Raw genomic sequence first — 18,492 nt, 5'->3', positions numbered from 1 at the left:
GGTTTTCCTACACACAGTGTAGGCTCTGGTCCAGTCTTAACCCATTGGGATTGGAAATGATGTTGACTTTCCAGGGAGCCATGTACCTGAACTAGTTTTAGATGGATTTCTGGGGATGTGGAGGCAGTGGCACCACAACCTTCTCCCATGTCCTTTTCAGGAGCAAACTTTTCTTCTGAAATACTTTCTATTAAAGACTTCCAGAAAGTGAGCTTAAATGGTGGGAAGAGGAGTCAGTGAGAGCTAACTCTAAATTATTAATCCAGGATGCACATCAGAATGGGCCCAAAGCCCTTCAGATCCATCCTCTCATTCCCTAAGCCTTTAGTTGGCTGCTAGTTTGGAGAGGAGAGAGTGAGCGAGAAAGATTGGGTCTGCCTATCAGACACAGCCAAGACAGAACAACTCCAGGCACTATAGGGTCAAGGCAGAATTATATATGTGCTGATTCTGGTCTTTCCAACGTAATCCACATTTAGAATACAACTGTATGCACCTATATTGTTGGATTTGTTCCCAACCAAGATGTAAGGGGCCATAGAAGTGAGCAATTCAAGATTTGCTTTGTGATTGAATCCCACACTGAAGGGAGATTAAATTCAGTTATCTTAAGTTTGGACCAGGCAACAAAATGTTGCCCCAACCTTTTAAAAGGCAAGGCCAAAGGGGCCGGTGTCTGTATAGGGTATCATTTCCAGATGATTGAGTGTATAGGGTATAGGATCCTCTCTCTTTAGTTTGCCTTCTTTCTGAGGTTCAATGAGCAGCTGCTGGTGGAAATATGCATCTGGTACTAAATGGCACAGCTGCGTGCATTTCACCAGGCTTCAGGGTTTATAAATTTGTGGTAGAACTTTGGAGAATTTCAGGGACTGCCACCCTTATAGAATAGGGAAGGAAAATTGATATAGCTCTGCATGCCTACTATTCATTTTAATGAGTAGCTCTGAGAGACAAGCAGGCTGCTAAACCACTTATTTTTCAGTTAATACCAGAACTGACTAGAAATACATTCAGAAGGAAAACACAGTAATTAATTTGTCACTGAAACCTGAGGGGTCCGGCTCCACTTATAAGTGATAATGAATGTTTTGCATGTAATTAGCAAGAATAATTAGCACATTCCTGGTAACAAATAGACTGACTGGTACTCTGCAAACAAAATTAATTGTTGTGCTAACGGAGGCAATTGTGTCTCTTTATTGTCTGACAATGTCCCTTATTTCACTAATACCTACTTTAGACCTCTGTGGCTTTGTGCAGATAGGAAGGGGAATCTATAAAATTGTCCCTCTTCCATCTGCTTCTCAGAAATTTCGGCACCACCAGGAGATTTGTTTGTCAAAACTTGTTAAACAATTTGTAATCTTTAACATGTGTTTTACTGTATTAATGGATGAACGCATCAAATCAACTTACTGGTTAAACCAGGAAAGCTACTCAAATCAATCAAATGCTGACATTTTTAAACTCTGGAGCTTTTATTCTATTTTTTTTTTTTTTTTTACCTTCCCTTCCAGTTTCCAATGTTTCCAATGAAAACATTGAACTAGAAATGAGAGGGGGGAAAATTTCCAGTTAAACTTTCCTGTTGCATCCTGAGATGACTTTTGCCACCTTAGAGTGGGTCTGTATTGCAGGTCTGCTTGTGTTTGCAGCCTGCAATTGTGCTGCTAAAAAGAAACACAGGGAATTCATCTTATGGTCCTGGAAACCATCCTAAACAACATTTAAAATTAACACACACAGTAGGCTAACTTTAAAACACAGTTTTTGAACTTCTAAGGCTTACAATATGGGAAATAATTTCAATAATCAAATATTCTAGTAATTCTTGGAATATTGGAATATTTGCAGAAGCTGAGAACCCTGTGGCATACCCTCTAATAGGACTGCATCCCTGTGGGTGCTCTCCACAGCATAGGCATAATAAATGATCATATCAATTGAACAGAAATTGAATTTAGGTGCTGGTGGGTACAGTGACAATTATTTTCCTATGACTCTCCTAATAAGAACCTGAGTTTTTGAACTTTTACCTTTGGGAAGTGAAACCAATATTTTATAAAAAATGAGTTCCTACTATAAGTAAATTTGACAAGGGATTCTCAGATAATGGTGCACTTACAATTCTTGGTTTATTCCTACTTACATTGCAACTTATTTCACATTGTCCTAAAATTAGTTCTATATTTATCAGGTAGTAAACCGCTTGATGGAAGAGGCTACGTCAAATTATCCTCATATTTCCAACACCCAGCAAAGTGCCCTTTGAGGAATGTTTTGTTTTAATGAACAATCATGGAGAAAGGATTAGAGCCAATCATTTCCAGCTGATTGAGTATAGATGTAAAAGGACAGTTATTTTCTCATGGCCATCCTATTAGGAACCTGAGTTTTTAAGCTCTTACTTTTGGAAGGTGAAACAAATATTTTGTGTAAATTTCCTTTGATAAATTGACCACCAGCTTTAAACAGAATACATTTATAGCTAATTATTTGGTCTTTAAGCTTTCCTCTTATGTGAAAGCATGCTATGAATTTTGCAGTTAGGTTGTGATCACTTCTTACACTGATGTTATACTGATATATGCCCAGAATTTCCATTAATCTGGTTGAAATGATCACATGCAGTTTTGGCAAAAATAGATAGTGATGCATTATGTTCTTCATCAGTCAGTCAGGAGAAGGAAGACTACTCTAAAAGGGAGAAAGTTGCATAAGCCAAAATTTTAACAAGTGGAAAGATAAACTAAGATCTACTTTTTGTTGGAGATAAACTGGTTTGTCTTTTAACTGGGTCCTTAAATTCAAGATTAGAAGCTGGATTTGCATTTCCTGTCCCTTTTACATTCTCATTTGTAATTAATAAGGATTAATTAGGAAGGTGGCATTGACTAAATTCTTAACGCAAATTTAGAGATTTTATTAGGCTAAAAAAATTACATTGCAGGCAGCCCGGTTGGCTCAGCAGTTTAGTGCCGCCTTCAGCCCAGGGCCTGATCCTGGAGACCTGGGATAGAGTCCCACGTCAGGCTCCCTGCATGGAGCCTGCTTCTCCCTCTGCCTGTGTCTCTGCACACCACTACCCACCCCCCCGCCCCGCCCGCCCCATGAATAAATAAAAAATTACTTTGAGTTGTTTTACATTGTTTAGCATTCAGGAAGGATGCGTGAATCAAGAGAGCTTTCTTTTTCCTGGGTATAACCTCCAGTAGGGTTTCCACTGGGTGTTCAGAAAAAGAAAACAAATATTAGATTTTTTTGGGGTACAAGCAGTAGGAGTTATAAGTATTTTGTATACATGTGATGATATACTAGAACTCAGCATTTTCATGGTGTTAGGTAAAATCATAAGTTTGCAAATGTTTCCAGCTTGTCTTGTACTAACTCCAGGTTTGGACTTTTTCTTTCTTCCTCTTCTTTAGCCATTCTTGTCAGTTCTGTGTCCTGTGCTGTGGTAGAAGACAGTGAGAGTCAGGAGCCATCATGGGGTGAGAGGATCATTTCTGGCTGACAGGATGTTGCTGGGCAGCTAGGATGTTTTTCAGCTGTGATTTTTGCATAAGTACAGCAAGAATCCTTTCCACATGCTCAATGGAAATGGAAAAGTGTATTTTATGAGTAATAAGATGCTATGGAATTTGGTCAGTTGAGAAGAGTGTAATCTGGGGTGTGTGGGCCGGCCTGTCAGAATTCTGAAACATCTTTAAGTCAGGAGTTCCTGGCAGTATACTCCATCCTTGGTTTGCATGGTGTTTTGTTTTTCACTTATATTCAGACTAACTGAAAGAACATAGTGGATGCATAGTAGAAGGAAATTAGGTGTAGAGGTTAAAGAAATCAGGACGAGAACATACTCTTAACATGCATTGAAATAAAGGACATATGTCTGTTCTGCTCTGGAAATCTACTGATACTAATGAATGGTCTTTTAAGTCTCAGGAATTAGGCCTAAGAAGTTAGAAACAATAGCTGACTTAAATGTGAAACAAAGAAGCAGCTCTTTTAATATTAAAATCCCTATTAAAATTCTTCAAGCAAAATTTTAGGTCACTTTCAGGAAGAGCTTTTTTTAATTGCTTACACCTGACTGATTCCTCAAGCACACAGGGCATCCTTCATTCTTTCCATCCAAATGTATATACAGATAGAGCTTTTCAGTATGCGGAGTCCACACTGTAGTATAATGGAGCAAATGTCCATAATCATGAATCCCTCCCTCGTTGCCCTCCTACAACCCTCTGGACCCTTTCTTCCCCAAGCCTGATACTTAACTTACTTACTAGGACTTAACTTACTTGAACTTAACTTACTAGTTTGATTTTCTCTGAACCAGAGCAATGTACTCATGGAGTGATTTTTAAGGTTGAGTAACTGTGTCTGCAGGTGTTTGACATTTAAACCTTGAAGCTGAAACAGGAGTCTGGTCTCTCTGTATCCATTCATGATGAATGTCCTTGAAATATTCCAGTTAAATCTTTAGCTGCAGTCAGTTTGCACTTCAACTGTGGACATCATTAGGAAATGGAAAAAAGGAGTCTTTCTTCATTTATAATTGGGAGGGCAGCCAGTTCTGGAAACAAGAAGCTTTCTTCTGAGTTGGCATAGTCTGACTCCCCCTACCCTTCCCGCGCCCTCCCGCAGGTCAGAGTAAAAACTGGTGAACCCAGGAGAGGTTAAGTTGTCCATATGTTGACTAATATTTGGCAACCAAATGTTTTAAACCATCTATATACTGTTAGAGTATATAAACTCTAGCAGAGCAGATCTGTGTGAAGCTTCATAACATTCCAAAGGAGTAAAATCTCCTTGACTCTTGGACTACCAATGTCATTGCACTAATGGACGATTCTATCAATTGCAGGAAATAACCTAAATAATTTTTGAGCAAGATTGAAACAAATATTACAATAGTCACAAGGCTGATTCTGAGGAGTGGTTGGTCATTTCCTTCACTTCTTCTACTAGGACGGGTGAGTCCCCCTGTTTAAGTTGATTAACTATTCAATTTGATAACTTTCCAATAAATCGTAATGTTTTTTTACTGATATATTAATTCTCATCTATGGGAGGAACACTTTGTTGCCTCAAGGCTATCCTATATATTCTATAGGTGTTTTGGACATGTATGGGCCACCACCACATTCATGTATGTCAAACATGAGGCTTTTTCTGGAATGCACTACTCATTCAGTGTGACTTGACTGGCCCCTTATGGAAAGGGTGGGGACAAACTGAAAGGAATAACTGAAATCACACCAAAACAAATTTAGAAGAAAAATAGTGTAGAGTTTCATGGCATCAGCCCTAAGCTTGAGAATCCCAGTGTCTCACCCCAAAGGGGGTCTTTCTGATCTCATTAATTTCACAAGTGAGTTTGAGCTCATTGACTACACACTTAGCCTGCATACATTAGATAGACACCGCTTTGAACTTTAAAGCACTTTTCAAAGTTTCTTCTTTTACTATTACTTTACAGTCATGTCCTAGGAATAGTAATGTGCACATCCACAACTAACACTTGCTCAGCACTTTGTAGCTTACTCTAGCACCTGGTGAGGACTTCCACATCGACAATTTTCCCCACTCGTCTGCCCATCTTCAGAGCAGGCCAGGCCAGGGAGCAATAATCAGCACAAGGTAGATGATAAATGTATATTTCCATTTGATCTTCATAATAGCACTGAGATAAATAGATCCAGAGAGAGGGGATGCATTCCTCATGGCCCTAGTAGAGAATGACAGAGCCAGAACTCAAACCCACACGTTCTGACCTCCAGTGCAAGCTCATTTCATGCCACCATTACTGATGAGGAACTGTCATTAATAGTTTAAATAGTGGTAAGGCATACAGGATGTTCTGGAAAGCCCCTAGTCTTATATTCCTCTTTTGTCAACCATCCTCATTGACTGTACAGTGAAATCATATGAGGTACCTAACTGAGGTCTACCAAGTGCCATGTTCTGGAGCAAGTATTTTCGACATATGGACTTGTTAGTTCTTGCAACAGCTTGGAGGTACATACAATCATTATCCTCTTGTTACTGTTGAAGAGACAGAGGCACAGAAGGGTGGAGTAACTTGCCCAGCTTTCAGCCGGAATGGGATCTCAAGCTATCTGTCTCTAGACCTGTGCCCTTAAGTGAAGAGACCTCATGCTTTCATCTACTACAGTGCAATGTGGTGCTGACTTCTATAGTATGATGCCTCGCTAAGCCCATTCTTACCAGGAAACTAATGCCTGAGGTTGAGGCCTTCTGAGGGGATCCTGAGTTAGAAGCTCATATTAGGATGTGTCCTCCCACACTCACCCTTATCCAGCACCCCACCTTTTAGTGCACAAATCCATTCTCTCTCCTTTGAGGAAGGTACATAGAGGAATCAACTTTTCTAGTCCTGGAGAGGGAGACCAGATTCCCTTCTGCTTTCTACATCCAGTTGAAACAACATCATACCACTTTCTCTCTCGCAGGCCTGCTTTCTGCATTTTGGCCAGTCTTTAATCTTCCCTGGATCTTTATTCATGTCTTCATATTTCTTTTAATATATGGACACAAAAATGGACACAGTAGCTTTCATAGACAATTAACTAAAAACTAATTAGAGCTCTGGGTCTATTTTCCAGCATTTGCATATCATTCCTCTATTACTGCATCCCAGCTCCAAGCTAGCTATTGAGTAGCAGCACTGGCTGGTGTTCAATGTGTGAACTTTCTAACTCCCTGGGTCTTGCCAGTCTTGTTAGGGTGGCCTTATTGAAGGAATTTTTTTAACCTCAAGATATGATGACTTACATTAAACTCTTGGACTTCATTCTGGTTTTCACGAGCCATTAATAAATTTTTAAATTTATTAATTCAATATAAACCCCCTTTCATTAAAAGAAAGACTTTTGATAAACGATTATAATCCCATATACACTTTATAAATTATGTTATTTTGTGTAGAAACCTAAAACAAATTGCTAAGACTACACATTCTTGAGCTAACTGACTCATTGGATCACAAACACACAGATATATACACAAATATCTGAGAAAGGGTTTCTTCACAAGTCCATGGTAAGTTATAGCATGATCATATGCAACTTTGTGCTCTACTATGCTACCAAGGGAAGTGGTGAAAAGTACAACTATTTTAGACTCATGACTGAGTTGGGAAAATACTGGAAAAGGCAGAATCACTACATATTGGCATAAAGACAAACAGATAATTCAGAAAGTTGTGGTATGTTCTACAAGTGTTGGATTCTTTGTGCCAAAAATTTCCTATTCAAATTTAATAGTATTCAATGGATTACACAGAAATATGTTTTTTATTTTATAGCTATAATTTGACCATAAGTCTAATATAATAATGTAATACAGCATTTCACTGTCTATTTGGAGAGAGACAGTTTTTTAGTTATAAAATTACAATCATTGTATTCTCAAGGTACATAAATGAATTCATTACTCAGGACAGATTTAAGCATAGAGTAGTATTTGAATAATGTAAGCCCTTAAGAATATACTTAATTATTCCTAAAATAAATTTAATATTGATAGTGCTTATCTTTATGATTCAAAAATTGGAAAGAACACAAGAAATATCAATATAGAATTAAAATAAAGCTAGTTATAAGTACATCTGATTGTTGTTAATTGCTGTTTAAATAATTATTTTCCTGGTAGGTGTGTTTGTGCACGTGCAGTATGTATACATATGTTGGTGTGTGTGTGCATGCGTGCATGTGGTATATATGTGTATACATGTGTATGACATGTGTCTGTGCATGCAGTGCATGACCATGCATGTGGTATGTGTATGTGGTACATGTATGTATTGCATACTATGTACATGTTTCCATGTATGCATGTGCACTATGCAGTACATGAACATGCGTGCATGTGTCCATGCATGTGTGTGTACACAAGTATGGTATACGTGCTGTGTGCATGCATGGCATATATACATACATGTGCCCATGTGCCATGTATGTGTGGTACCTGTACATGTATTTTGCCATGCATGCACATGCATGTGCATGTGACGTGCTTGTATGTATAAGTGTGTAATGTGTTGCAAAGCCAGACACAATATGAGTTTAGGCTTCTGCTCTGGCAACTGGCTCTGCCTTCCTGGATCTTGCTGTGTTTGACATTGTCTGAAACAAAAGCTTTACAGCCTGAAGGCTACTAATTACACAGACTACATTTTTCTCCCTGGATTTCTCATGGCATTGCTCGTGACACACACCATTAATGTCCAGATTCTGAAAAAGTTTCTTTTTTCTTGTAATGAGACAAATGTGCATACAGCTGTTTTCAGATACAGATGTTTTCTCATGGTAACCATTGGTTTTCAGCAATACATTCTGGAGGAACAAGAGAGGTTGAGAGGAAATGGGACACTAAGGAAACTTGAGAATGCCCCAGCCAGCCCACCCACCTGTGTTCCATCCTAGTCCAGTTGCATCTCATCTTTATGGTTTTGTCTGTCTTTGCTCATTTTTTTTCCTATTTTTTTGTCCTTCTTACTATTTTACCTTCTCTAATTCCACTGACTATTCCTTAAATTTGAGACTTTTCCATAGTCTAAAACTTGCCAAAGCTCCCTCAACCCACCCTAATCGTAATTTCTCTGTGCATATCCCAGAGCCAGGCACTGTTGTAAGCACTTTTCCATTTTTTATTTTGTATGATCTACCCAATAACTCCCTGAAATAAGTACTATAATTATCTCAATTCTATTGCTTTAGAAAGTAAAAGTAACATTAAACATTTGTTCAAGATCACACAAGTTTTGAACAGAATATTGGGACCAAACCATGTTATGTTTGCTGCTGCCAAATTACACTGCCTACTCTTTCTGCACACTTTTAGCATATGTGTTAGTAATGCATATCCTAATTTTTAGTAATAGGTCATCTGCTCTCTGGACATTGCTTTCTTTGTTTGTTGTGACTAGATCCCATTTGTTCAAAGAGATTGTGATCATACTGTGTCTCTTAACTGGGAGGCTTTCTGTTTATCTTTGGATTTTTCTAAACCATTTTTTTTTTCTAAACCATTTTATTTAGTTTATCCTACTTCTATTATGCTTCAACCACCCCCTTCCTTCTTTCTGTCTTTTGTATATCCTCCCTTTGCATTTCAACTCTTATCATGTGGAAATTAAATTTTATTTGTTATATTGGTTTCCTTTGAACTTGTTAAATGTAAAGTAAATAAGTAACTTTCTTCCTCTTTTAGAAAAATACAAGGACTTATAACCATACTCCAATAACCCCAACACATGAATTTGCTATTGCTGCCCAATCTTTGAGATTGATCTTCTATTTTGTAAACCTCACATATTAAATGTTACCAGTGTTGATTATTATGTAAACTCCTTATGTTTAATTTTTTTCTAATTTACCAATTTGAATTTACCAGTTTCTTTGCTGGCCATTTCTTTTTATATCATAGATTTTTCCTTTTGGAATCATTTTTCCTTCTTCCTAAAATTCTTTCATTAGAATTTTTTCAGATTTTTAAAAGTCTGATACTGTTTTGATTATTGCTTTGTTCTTAAAATAGAGCTTTGCTCTTGAGGCCTTAGCGTAGCATATACCATTTTATATGGACGGAAAATGTCACCATTTTGGAGGTATTCCACTCTTATTTGTCTTCCACTGTCACTGCTGAGAAGTCGGCTGTCTGTCTAATTGTTCTTTAGTTGGTGATCTAGATTTTCTTTTTGGGTGCTTCTAAGATCTTTTCTCTCCTTAAAAGTGTCCCTCAAGTTGACTGGTTTTTGAAGAATTAATGTTTCCTTTGTGTTTACTTGCTTGGGACACTTTGTTTTTCTTTTATTTGTAGATTCATGATTTTAATTGATTCTGAAAAATTTTCAGCTATTATCTGTACATATTTCCTGTACTTTTTACTTTTACTCTTTTGCTAAAATTCCAATTACATGCATGTTAGAGCTTCTCATTCTTTCCTCCAAATCTCGTAACCTCTCATATTTTTCCTTATTTTTCTCCTCTGTACTATATCTTAGTAATTTATCAATATTTATTTCCAGCCTAGCTGAGGCATGTGTTTAGTTTTCCAGGGCAATTTTTTCAGTTCTATTTTCTTATTATCTTACTCGTTATTTTCTTCTTACAATTAACCTCTAAGCTTCACTGGCATATATGTATGTGTGAAGCTGAGAATGTTGAAATAAATGCAGCTGTTCTTACTTCAATAATCAGGCATGTGAATACTGGCCCAATTTTTCATCCTATGTAACTTTATGGGAGCTCTCCCAAGACATGATTCAGATGACTGACCTTAAACAACCACCTCCCTGTTCATCCATCAATCATTCACAAATCCATCTGTTTCTGAGTAGATTATTGCAATTGCACTGAAATATCTAGTGTCTACAGTCTCAGGGGAAATGTGTTGCAATCCTCATCAATGGTAATATTCTTTAAGGAAATGTTAGTATAGAAAAGAAGACTTTCATAATAAATTATAAGTATGACTGCATTATCTCTATCTACTTAAACTCCACACAATGGAACTAATAGTTTACCAGTAAGGAAAACTTTTCTTCAGGTGAAAGAAAAGCTCCATATTTCCCATTTACTCATGCCTTGACCATAAATGTACTGTTCTAACTTTTGCTTTATTGAAAGTGAATATTTGCCTTAAGTTGCTGAGTTACCAGGTTGTTTTCTTCAGTTGAATCTGTATGTCTTTATTCAGAAGATATCTTTGAATGGAGACATTTACAAATGTTCCATAATGTGAGAAGCTTATAATCGTGTGTGTGTGTGTGTGTGTGTGTGTGTGTATGTTAGGTATTGAAGGGCAATGAAGGACACAGGAAGAAAGAATGAAAAAGATGTGACTAGTGTCTTTACTTCATTTTCATAATTATATCATTTATAATTGGGATTTCATGTTGAAAATAAAGTATACCCACAATCCCAATCACCAACACCAACCATCTGTCTCAGAAGTACAAGAATCCACCATTTCTACAGGTAATGCTGGTTCCTCTTCCTCTGATACCTCTTTAACTATGGGACACCTCATAAGCCTTTTCTGTTAGTTTCCAGTGAATCCCTCTATAATCCACTTCCTTGGGGGAGATCATTCAGTTCATGGTTTTCAATAACACCTTTATGCCATTGATTTTTAAATATTCATGAACCTAGATGGTACTTTGCAAATTAGTTACAAGCCATCTTCATTTGGATTTCTTTATTCATGTCAAGTTCCACATGTACAAAATCAAAATTATCTTCCTCTTCAAATTAATTTTTCTTAACTACTTCATTTACAGAACCTACCAGGTTGTCTTGTTAAAAATTTTGCAGTTACTTAAAACTCCTTTTATTTCCTCAGCCAAAACTTATTTGTCTACTAGGCATAACAATGGCCAGGACCTATGATAGTTTTGGAAGACCATGACAATGTTTTAACTTCTTTGAAAAGATATAAAAAAATTAGGTTAAAAAACTTGTTTAAATATATAGTACTGGTATATTCCTCTTTATACCAATGAAATCACTATGTATATACATTTTGTGGAAGAAGAGGCTCATGAAAGTGAAAGTGCCTAGCCCTCAGTGACTGATAAGTCCTTCAGTCTTATTGATTCTTTCATGCCATATATCCCTTTCCTTTTCATTTTCCTTTATTGTGATAAGTCTAACTTATTCTTTACCACTTCAGTTCTGAATAATACCTACTAGTGCTATTGGAATCTTAGGATAACATATGTAAATGGACTGGACAGAGAGGAAGTCTTCCATAAAAGTTAAGTGAACCCAACTTTATGCCTCATAAAATCAGCAAGATTAGAAAGATAATTGGCCTTAAAATCAAGAAAACTAGTGGCTGGGGTATTGATCAATCTGAGTCTTGATTTTCTTACCTTTAAATTAATAACTTTACATTTAAACTTTAAATATGTTTAATAATCAGTCTACTGCCTTACAGTGTGGTGACGGGGACCAATACTTCAATGGAGTTGAAGTAATTGTATAAACTTTTAAGTGTTATACTATGACTTCCTTCATGTTGATTTTTGGACCAAGGACATACACAGACTGAATTTACCAAATGTAAACCCTAACTGGCTTCACTTTCCTTCTTTCACCTAATTTCCCACCAGACTCCCATGTGCTGACCTCTCAGTTCTCCGTCATTCTCACATCCACACCTCTGCTTATAGCAACTCTATCCAGAAATGCTTTTTATGGCTACTATAACTCTGAAATGTATTGCTAACTCTGTATGTATTTTTCCAACCAGTTTCTATACTTCTTAAGGACAGATTTTATTCTCTTTGTTTATCTCACAGAGCAATATCTTCTATATGTTTGATATAATTATTTGATTGCCATGCCTTTATATATGCTGTTCCTCCAGTCACAATATGTCCTCCTTCCCAGCCACCTCTCTATAGCCCACTTATCTTTCAGAGTCTCACTTAAGGCCTGAATTCTTCATACAGTGTTTCCACTACTGTGCCCCTGGGACTTCTTTTTTCACTGAACTTATGTTGCACTTCCTGAATAGTTTAGCACCTGGCTGCATGGCATGTGCCTTTCTAGAAGTGAAAGAAGAGAATGTGCTTAGGTAAAAGCATTGTCCACATGTAAAGTGTTTAAAAAACATTTTGGATTGGCATTTTTTGAGGCTGGTTTATATTTTACATAATTAAAATGGCCGGTGTAAGATAGGTGACCCAAATGCAGACTAAAATAGTATTTTTTGTTGTCACTATTGGGAGAATAGCAGTTCAGGATGTAAAAACTATCAAGGAAATTAAAAGATAGGCATCTGAGGTCCCAATATGGCCTTAAAGAAGCTGACTACAACAATATTCTGGGTAATACATGTGTGGTAACCTAACTCTGTTCCAGGAACCATGAACTGGCTTGACACCTCCCTTCCCTGCCTAATTGCTATGATTAATATTTGCACTTGTAATACAATACTTGGCTCTGTACTATAACAGGGACCCAAAGGTCTCAAAGGTGTTCAATTCCTGAATAACTAAAGTAATTCATGAGTGACCTGAAGGTGCTGAACAGCCTTTATGAATAGCAACTGGCTGTAAGGGTTGAATGTAAGAGCTTTCTGGATTCCTGATGGTATAGGTATGGTGTGTGAATTCTTTCTGTGGCATACGGGAAATATCTAATGACAGCAAATTGCTTATTTTGGACCATTTTGAATCTGGTTTTAACATTAGGGGGAAAACACACCACATCTACTAAGTAAAGAGTCAGACAAGGCATTTTATTGCAGTCTGGTACCAGTGAGTGCTTGTGGCCCACCTCGAGCCTTGAGTTCAGAACCTGAGGAACTGATGGCTGACTGGTAGGTCACACAGAATGAGTTCTCCTGGGGTATATGTCTGCACTGGGACTGGAAACTACAAAACCAGGGGGAGGGAAGATCTGGAGGAGGGAGTTATGGTAGGGGTGCAGTTGAATAGATTTATGCCTAATTTAACTATAGGTGACCATTGATATATTGCAGTTTGGACACAGTTGGGCATTTTAAGTAGTAGGGCAGGATATTTGGGTATATTTGGGTATTGGTGATCTAGAGACATAGAACTTACCCACCCATAAATGCCCATTAAAATAACCAATTTTCTTCTCTCTCCCTTCCTCTCTATCTCCCTCCCCTTTCTCTCAAACTTTTTGCTATATATACATAATAGAAACCTAGAGAAATTTCTGCTGTATATCTGCTGATGGGCTTGGACTGAAGGGAGAAAAAAACCGGAAAAGTCAAAATAATGGCACTACTCCTTAGCAAAACTATCGCATAGCTGTAGATCATAGGAGTGCCCAACCTAACTTATGGATAAATTCTGCCACTGAAAAGTGAGAATATCTTCATCAGGGGCACAGGTAGTAAATGGAAATGGATTTATAGAACTTCAGGATGTCCAATTCTTAGTCTTCTCCTGACCTATGTGAACCAATAGCTTTAGGATCCCAACAGTTTTTAAGGCTCCCTTACTTGATCTTCACATGGCTGCCACACATAATGAAAGCCTGGAGGAGGGCTTCTTTTGGAGACCCATCTATTTAATATAGAAGTGAGGATTCCTGTGTGGTTATACACACCATGATCTGTAAGGTGTCCATTTCACCTGGATTAATAGCAGAGTATCTACCTTCCAAACCATAGCAGAAGACAACTAAAGAAAGATAAAAACAAAATCCCCTTCTTCTACCCCTTGCCCAACTAAATCATTTTGTACTGACTCAATTTTCTTTTCATTTACATTGGATCAAAGGTTGCTTTGTGAATTTGGAACACAACCAAATTCATTTTTATTTGGCAATACTCAATAACTGGAATGCATAAATCTCCCTATGAATGGAGGGAGCATAGAAAACATATTTTTCTGATTCATTTTTGAAATGGTCACATTTTTCTGAAAAAAAATTATTATAAGAAACAAGAAATTCAATAAATGCAGTGAATAGATATCTAAGTGAAGAAAATCAAATCAGTGAAACAGAAAGCAAACTTGAAGAATTTTTAGAAAACAAAAAGGAAAATGCGAGAGAGATGAAAACATAAGAGAAAAAAATAATAGCTATGGAGGGCACTTATCAGAGATACAGTCAATGGATAATTAGAATAAGGAAAATAAGTCAAGGGAAAATAAACTTGCTGATAAAACAGAGCAAATTTAATATAAATAATAAGAAACCTTGAAGAAAATTTTCCTGACCTAAAAAAGACTTCAATGAAAATATTTAAAATGATCTAGGTAAAATTATTGAAGACCCACTCCTAGAGATCATACCAAAATTTTAAACACTGGAGACAAAAAAAAAAAAATTCTATAAGCATTTAGGAAAGAAAGCCATGAATCCATGAGGATAACTGTAGACACACCTTTAAAATAGCAAATACAAGAGGCATCTAGATGGACAGCATAGTCCATTGGGTCCAAGTGCCTGACTCTTGGTTTCAGTTTAGGTCATGGTCTCATGGTTGCCATTTCATGGTTGTGAGATCGGGCCCTGCGTTGGGCTCTGCCCTCAGCATTGAGTCTGCTTGAGAGTCTCTCTTCCTCTCGCTCTGTGTCTCCTGCTTGTGCTCTCTCTCTCTCTCTCTAAAATAAATAAATAAATCTTAAAGAAAAGAACAGTAAATAAAAGAAGAAAATTTGGCCTGAAACAAAGAACTTTGAAGAGAAGTAAGCAAACCTGTTGGGGCAGAAACAGATCACTATCCCTAGCATTCACTCTTCCTTGCTTCTTTTTCAAAACAGAAACCTTTGGTTTTGGCTGGTCACCTATCTTTCCAGATAGACATTACATTTCACAGCCTTGCTTCTACTTGGGTGTGCTCATGTGACGGTGTGGGCAAGTAAGATAGGATCAGAATTGATGTGTCAAGTCACCCTCTTGAGACTGCTTGGTTTGGGCTCTTTTGTTCCTTTCCTCAAACTGGAATGTCAGCCTGGACTTTTGGGAGAAGATCAGTACCTGGAGGACTTGCTGGGTCTGCATAAGAAAGGAGTCTAGGTCTCTGAATGAACCTGAGTTGCTGGACTTCTTGGTAAGTGCTGATTACTCCCTTTGCATACAGTTTTTTTTTTTAAGATTTCATTTCAATTCAAGCTAGTTAACATATATTGTATTATTTGTTTCAGTGGTAGATTTAAGGATTCATCACTTGGATATAACACCCAGGGCTTATTACATCAAGTGCCCTCCTCACCTAAACATATGACATTGTTAGGACCATGTAGCCTGTATGCTCACTGAAATGACCAAGCCTTTTGCACCCAGGCAAGTTGTCGATTATGAATGATGCCAAGAAAGGCTTTTCTATGAAAAGGAGTGTTTTTTTTTTTGTTTGTTTTGTTTTTTTTAATGATGATTAAAACCCTTTCCAGTACTGCCCGCTGCCCGCGTGTCTGTGCAGCGCCCCGACCCCCACCCTGACCCCGACCCTCCTGGTGCGCCCGGACCAGCACAAGACCCCGAGGTTCCGAGAAGGCTTTATTATTACGGGGTGGGGAGGGGGGTCAGTCCTTCTTGGGGGCCGCTTTCCGAATGGCCGCCAGCACGTTGCTCAGCTCCTCTGTCTCCCTCTTGGCGCGGACGTGCGTCCCGACCCGCTTCTTGATGAGCCTGAGGGTGCGCTTGTCCTTGGACACCTTGAGCAGCTCCATGGCCCGCCGCTGCACGGGGCGAGGCCGCACACCTCCCGGATCCTGTCCCGCACGAACTTGATGTGCTTTTTCAATAAATGTTTCTGTAGCAATTGGATATCTGTAAGCAAAATAGAAATCTTGACCTAAAACTTATGCCTTACGTAAAAATTAACTCAAAGTGGACCAAAGACTTAAATGTAGAGTGTAAAACTATAAAACTTTTAGAAAAAAATAAAAGGAAATCTTTAGGAGTTAGGCAGAGTTTATAGATAAAACAACAAAAGTATAATCCATAATAGGGAAAATTAATAAATTGTGCCTCATCAAGATTAAAAACTTTTACTCTGTGAAAGCTCATGTGAAGAGAGGGAAAAGACGAACTACATACTGGGCAAAAGTATTGGTAAACCTAATACCAATAGGTTTGAACAAATGATTAGTGTCTAATATATAAAGAACTCTTAAGACTCAACAGTAAAAAACTAAACAATGTTATTAGAGAATACATAAAGTACATGAACAGACATTTCAACAGAGTCAGTATACAGATGGAAAACCAGCCCATGAAAAGATGTTCAACATCATTAGCCATCAGGGAAATGCAAATTAAAACTGCAATGAGATATTACTACATATTTATCAAAACAGCTAAAGTAAAAAAAGTGATGATGCCAAATGTTGGCAAGAATGTGAAAAAGCTGGATCACTCATACATTGTTGGTGGAACATGAAATGGTATAGGCACTCTGGGAAATAGCTTGTCTGTGTCTTAAAAAAATAAAACATGCTATTGTCTTTATCCTAACAATCATGCTCTTAGGCAGTTATAACAGAGAAATGAAAATTTATGTTCACACAAAAACCTGTACACTGATGTTCAAGCAGTTTTACTTTTTTTTTTTTTTAAAGCGGCTTTACTTTTAAGAGCTCCAAACTGGAAGCAGCCTTGGTGTCCTTCAATAGGCAAATGGTTAAACAAACTGTGGTACAGTTTGTCAGCAATAAAAAAGGAACAAATTATTAATACACTCAATTAATTATTAAAACAATTTGAATTAATCTTCAGGGAATTATAATGAGTGAAAAACCAATCCCCAAAGTTTATGATTCTATTTATATAACATTTTTGAAATTTGGAAAGCAAGTTAGTGTTTGCCAAAGGTTAAGAGTGTAAGGTGGGTGTGATTTAAAATGGCAACTGTAGGGATCCATGCCATGATGGAGCTGTTCTATATTTTGATGGTGGTGGTAGATACATGAATCTACACAAGTGATAAAACTGTATAGTGTGTGAATGGAACGACATTGTATTATGCTAAGCAAAATAAGTAAGGCAGAGAAAGATAAATACTATATGATTTCACTCATATATGGAATTTAAGAAACAAAAGAGATGAACAGAGGGGAGAGGAATTAAAAATAAAATAAAAACAGAAAGGAAGGCAAACTGTAAGGGACTCTTAACTATAAGAAACAAACAGGGTTGCTGGAGGGGAGGTAGGTGGGACGATGGGGTAACTGGGTGATGGCATTAAGGAGGGCACTTGATGTAATAAGCCCTGGGTGTTATATCCAAGTGATGAATCCTTAAATCTACCACTGAAACAAATAATACAATATATGTTAACTAGCTTGAATTGAAATGAAATCTTAAAAAAAAACTGTAGTGTGCACGTGTGTCCACACACAGACACAAGTAAAAAATGGGGAAATTTGGATAAGATTGGTGGATTCTATAAACATAAAAATCCTGATTGTGATATCATTTTGCAAAATATTACAATTGAGAAAACTAGGTAAATGGTACATAGAATTAGTCTGTATTTTTTCTTTCAATTGCATGTGACCTTACAATTAGCTCAATAAAAATCTTCAATTAAAAGTGCAGTCATGGGATCCCTGGGTGGCGCAGCGGTTTGGCGCCTGCCTTTGGCCCAGGGCGCAATCCTGGAGACCCGGGATCGAATCCCACATCGGGCTCCCAGTGCATGGAGCCTGCTTCTCCCTCTGCCTGTGTCTCTGCCTCTCTCTCTCTCTCTCTGTGAGACTATCATAAATAAATAAAAATTAAAAAAAAAAAGTGCAGTCATCCAGGAAATATCCAACTACCTTACCTACATAAACTAGTCAAAAACATTTTCTACAACAATGAAAAATAAAACAAAACAAAGAACTTTACTTGGAAAGGACTGAAAGTGAGCTGTGGAACTATAGGTAATTACAAATAAGAATTACATATACAGAGATATTTTAAAGAAACAATCTACATTTCATAAAATATGACATTTATATTTCCAAATAAAATTGATAAAGACTATGTT

The 18,492-nt window shown here is 37.4% G+C and overlaps 1 pseudogene; it reads right to left on the bottom strand.

Annotated features, from left to right (window-relative positions):
* Nucleotides 1–16,003: 16,003 nt before the first annotated feature.
* Nucleotides 16,004–18,492, bottom strand: part of LOC112678995 (60S ribosomal protein L36-like) — a 53,808-nt pseudogene continuing 51,319 nt past the window's right edge.

Source organism: Canis lupus, chromosome 2 (genome assembly GCF_003254725.2).
Source record: "Canis lupus dingo isolate Sandy chromosome 2, ASM325472v2, whole genome shotgun sequence".
Taxonomy (NCBI): Eukaryota; Metazoa; Chordata; class Mammalia; order Carnivora; family Canidae; genus Canis; species Canis lupus.
This window is presented reverse-complemented; position numbering and strand designations above follow the sequence as displayed.